Genomic DNA, 5,487 nt, shown 5'->3' on the forward strand with positions numbered 1-5,487 from the left:
ATAACAAACGCTCGGTAAGACCTAGGGCATCGGTGTGATACCGGCCGAAGGCTCTCCGATGCTTAAGTAAGTACAGATTTAGTAAGATTGAACTACAGATCAATAGGCAGTATGCCGTAAGTTCTGATTGATCACCTCCAATTTGGGATAGTTTTCCTCTTTTATAGGCCTTGGGAGGTGTGTAAGTTGTTTAGAATTTCGATGTGGGAGTGTGGACTCCAATTGTGGAACTGCCACGTGTTCCTGGGGGTGAAGTTGCCCTAATCGTGCGATCGGTAGGAACGGTACCGAAGTTAGGTGCCGAAGGCTTCCATAGCTCAGTTTGGTTCACGTGTCCGATGCTTATTGGCTGTTCATTTCGGTATAAACAGGAGTCCCCCTAGTTCTCTTGTGAGAGTTCTCGGAAGGGGACTCGAAATTGTCTTCGGCGGAAATATTGTCCTACCATTCGGTAATCCAGCTAGTGGAGGGGCTCAACTTTGGCCCTTCCGTTCATGTTCATTCGAGGTAACGTCGAGGAAGTCGAAGGTCGCGTCGAGTTGTAGTGTGAAGAGACGCGTCGGCGCTTCATCTTCCATGCCTCGCGTGCCGTCCCTATAGGATGGCGACATGTGGCGAGAGTAATCATGAGGCGCGGCGTATTAATCGCTGTTTAGTTTTTCGAGGTGTACTTGCGAACCTCGCCCTATAAATAGGGGTGACTCGGAGAGAATTCACTTTGCATTTGTGAAAGCGAGAGCTTTGTTGAGGCGATTTTCGGAGAGAGCTTCCGGCATTGAAGCGATTTTCGACGGGCTAATGGTAAACCTAGCGATTTCGGTGTTGCGAACGGCCAGAAAGGTGATTTCCGTCAAGGCGATCGGTAGCATAGCTCGTGGTCTTCTTCCAGAGCTTGATTTAAGGTACCGTTCGGCACCCTCAATTTACTCTCTTCCTTAACTAGCATTACGTCCTTCCTTGGCTTGAACTAGACTGACTATAGGGTTCGTTCGATAGTCTAGTCGCCATAGGTAGCGATGTAGGGATCGATGAGGCTAGTATCCGGCATTAGCCTTAGTTTCCTTTTTCCTTGTTTTTGTAGATGTCTAATAGCGAGTCATTTTCCGGCGTGAGCCCAATGCGTTCGATGGGAGTCATCGGACGGTCTTTGACTCCGATAATGAGGTGGTAGGCCCCATGCGGGATGGAGCGACACCGATGTTGAGATACTCGGTGAAGGCCCCACTCCGTTCCTTCACATGGCATCGGGAAGGGCTAATGGCTGCACGTACCGTTGTCTATTGTCTATAGCAACGATACGCCACGTTGGTCTAGCTATGCCTAGGGAGGCGAGTGCTCGCGATCGAGATCTCCACTTCGGTCCGTGGAGAGTCGCCGTCGAACCATCCTTTCGGTCGAGGGTATCTGTAGTATATCTAAGCAACCATAGGGTACCTATGGGGGTGCCAAATGAGCACTTGTTCGATGTCGACTATCTTGGGCGAACAAGATTACCGGCGGGAGATTGCCAAGTATCGGGCGAATACCGTATCCGGTCGTGCGAATGAGGATCCGGGTCGGTCCTCGGCAAGCGAGAATGGCGGCGAGGTGGTCTTTTTCACCGACGCGTCCTTGTTCAAAGCGTTCGATTGCCGTTGCGGCGGTACATATTATTTTAGCCCAGATCGGCTCGCTCCCGCCAATTTAACAAACTTCGGGTGGCCACTGTGGATGGGTGCAGTGTCTCGGGACTCGAGTGTGGTCACTTTGTGAGCCGGTGCCGACTTCTCGAAGTCATGGAGGAATCGACGGTGCTCCTTTGGAGGCGAGAGTCGCCGGGACAACTGTCCACTTCTCGATCCCTACGACTTTCCGGATAGCCGGTAGGATGACATGTCATTCGGTACATTCGCCCTAATACCTCCGTTGAGACCGACCGTTTCCTTTTGTTGCTTTTCTTGTAGGCAAGCAGCCGATCGCTACACAAGCAGAGATTTGGCAAGTGGAGAGGGTGAGGAGCTGCCAAGAAGAGGTGTACCCACAGTTCCTTTTCACCGCCAACCTCATCCAAGCACAACTAGTCGATCCTGCCGAGAGTGAGTGTACTTGGTTCTTCGTGAGTTGTTTATTGCCACAATGAGAATTCTTACCGATCTTGATTTTGTAGTGACGGAAGAGAGGAGGGTTGCCGATGTGAAGAGGATGAATGAGTCCTCTAAGCGGCGCCTTATGCTAGCCTCAAGGAAAGAAAAAGAAGAGCGGCGAAGCGTCTGGCATCCTCGGGAGGAGTCGGCCCGAAGGCCGGACCCTTGGCGGCCGTCGTCGTCGGCTCAGCGGCTCGGCGCGAGCGGCGGCGGCGGTCTCCTAGCGAGGTGTGCTGCTGAGGACCTCCTCCAAAGCGACCGGCAAGTGCCCATTCACCTTGATCGGATGCGATCCCGCCCGAAGTGCGGGCGGTGAGCTGCTCGGGCCATGTTCGCTAAAGATGACGAGGTGCCTACGGAACCCGTCACTTTGGCTTATTCATCGAAGACGGTCCAATTTGCGAACCACATGATCCTCGGTTCGTAAATGGAGCTGTCCGAGATTGAGGACCTGAAGCTCCTTCGGGAGGAGGCTAGCCGTGCGTTCCGTCTTCAAGCTTCAATAAGCACTAACCATTCTCAGTTTATTTTACCGTTTGCTTCCGGCATTGTCTAACATTTTCTTTGTTTCCCGGCTTCAATGGACATGTGGTGTGCGTCAAGCGAGCCATCAATGCCGCCAAAAGGCGAAGAAGACTTATGGAGCGGCGGGGCGGGTTGCGAGGCAAGGCTATCAAGCTCATGCGAATTTGGCGAAGGACATGCGGTGCCGAGCAGCGAGTCAAGGTTTATGAAGCCAAGTTATTTGAGATGTCGGCAGCCCTAGAGTCGGCGCACTAAAGGTAAAGGAGGCTCGGAGGCGGTCGGTGGCTTTTGAGGAGTCGGGCGGGCCAAGGCTTGAGAGATCGAGCTGCGATCCGGGAGGCAATCCGGGGTACCGTCACTCGTCCGAGTTCTCTACCTTCTTGGACAAGGAGGTGGGCTCGGAAATGGCGACTGGTATACCGTTTCAAGCGGTACAACCACAGGCGGTGAACTTGAATTTTATTGTCGATCCTCCTCCCATTCCCGAAGGAATCACGGAAGGATGATAGAAAGTCTGAAGGGAGGGCGGCGGAAGAGCCGTTGCCCCGGTGTCGAGGAGAGGCCGCTTGAGCCTTGTTTAAGTTTTATTTCATGTAACTGCCATAAGGCAATATTTTTTGAACACCTTGATACCGAGGGCATCTTTTAATTCAAGCAGTTTTAATTTTCTAATTTGATTGTCAAAGTAGTTTTACTTTCGGCATGTTTCTGCTTTAACTTGTCTTAGGAACTTTTTAAATGTCGAGGGCTAAATAAAAGTTTATCGGCCATAGGCCAATAACAAGCTAACTTCCAAGCGCAACTTTAATCGATAGAAAGTTAAAAACTAATTAACGTAATTTTCGAGAGCTAAAATGATTGATTTAACTGCCGAAGGTTACTAAAAGCTCAAATTCGAGTGAACCTTGAATCAGTGAGCAACTTGGGGCTTAACATTTTACCGCCAAGGGCGAGTAACAGAATAACTCTGAAGTGAACCTTTAAAGTGCCGATGGCTAAATAAGGTGATCTTCCAATCGTTAACAGGCTTAGTAAAAGACAAGTTAACCTTTGATCGGTAGGAAAGAATACCGTGGTACCTTAATTGCCGAAGGCTAATAAAAGGATTTAAAAATGTAGTATACTGCGACCGATGGTCTCTACCGCATCTTTTAAATTAACACACCGAAGGTTGTGAATATATGTGCCGAAGGCCTTTTCATTAATGATTGCCGAAGGCAAAGATACATTTGGAGTTCGTTTTACAATTGAAAACTTGTCGTAGGCTAGGAAACTCGATCTAGAAGGCTGTGAGTAAGAATAAGCCGAAGGCTTTCTGAACTACATTTTCATCCTGCCGTAGGCTAGGTGACTTCATTTAAAATAATATTTCAAATGCTCTACGTTTCAAGGATGACCGAGGGTCTTTCCGTTGGAGCCTCTGAGCGATACGTCCTCGATCGCTAGATGCCGATGATCTCGTAGGGTCCTTCCCAGGAAGGTCTCGGGTTCCTTCCATGGGATTCTAAGTTGCTAGAGACTTTTCGCATGACCCAATCTCGACTCGGAAAGAGCGGATCGACCACAGGTCGTAATCTTGAGAGGCGCTTTGTTTGTAAGCTTCATTCCGAAGGTTGGCTTGCGCTCGGCATTCTTCGATCAGTCGAGGCTTAAGGCGAGTGCCTCCTCATTCGCCTTTGGGTAAAGTTTCCATTCGGTAGGAAGGTTCTCCGATTTCCACCGGGACTGCCGCTTCCGAGGGCCAAAGGCCATGGAGAACGATGTTTCTCTGGTTGTCCATTCGTTAGGATGTCCGAATGGCCCATAATGCTTTAGTAGCTTCTCGGCGGCCCTTTGGCCTTGTCAAGTGCCGTTTCAATAACTTCTTGACTATTTTGTTCATTGCCTCAACTTGACCGTTCGATTGGGGTGGTGGCGAAGCGGCGAGCGATTGATCTTGAGGCGATGGCGAAGCGCCTAAAGGCTTCGAATCGAATTGCGGCCGTTATTGGTGAGCGATGGCGTAGGGATTCGAATCGGCGGCAAATGTTCATCGGATGAAATCTTCCATTAAGCTGCCATTATCGTTGATAAGGCTTCGGCTTCTACCCACTTGGTGAAGTAGTCTCGGCAACAACAACATATTTGACTGGCCCTTGCCTTACGGCATCGGGCGATCAAGTCTAGTCCCCAGGGCGAAGGCCATGGGCTTACGATCGGTGAGAGAGGCTCGGCGAGGATGTGAGGACACTACCGAACCGTTGGCATTTGTCGCACTTCTTGACTAACTCGTTTGCATCTTGTGTGCTAGGCAGCGGGACTTTGTGTGCTGAATGGTCACCGCGACCCCGTGGACTTCGGAAGGGCGTAGTCCCTTGCTCTTTGGTGAGGCATTTGATCGGCGTGGTATAGCCTCGCTTATCATCGTCGATGATTGTGTATCTTACCGATCGGTACCGTAGTTTTCGAGCTTGAGACTTATCGGTGGCGGGGTTCCGTTCGATAGGAAAGCATAAATTGGAGACATCCATGTGTCCTCGTACCGTCTGGTACATACTTCAGTGATTATCGTCCTTAGCCGGTAATATCTCCACCACCTTCCTTCCGATCCCATCGTTTATTGCCGAAGCTAAATCACGATAGTGCATCGGCATGATGTTTCGACACAGGGATTGCCGAATCTCGTAGGCCTAGAACTTTTGTAGGAGTTGGTGGGCTGCCGATAGGTAGGTGGACATGGAGGCATCCTTCGCTGCGAAGTCTGCCATTATTTGATTCACTATGAGCTTGGAGTCACGTGAATGCTGATCATTTTGCGCTCATGGTCTTGGCTGGCCAAAGGCGGCCAAGAGAGCCTCAT

Source organism: Prunus mume, linkage group LG5 (genome assembly GCF_029339155.1).
Source record: "Prunus mume cultivar Tortuosa linkage group LG5, ASM2933915v1, whole genome shotgun sequence".
Classification (NCBI taxonomy): Eukaryota; Viridiplantae; Streptophyta; class Magnoliopsida; order Rosales; family Rosaceae; genus Prunus; species Prunus mume.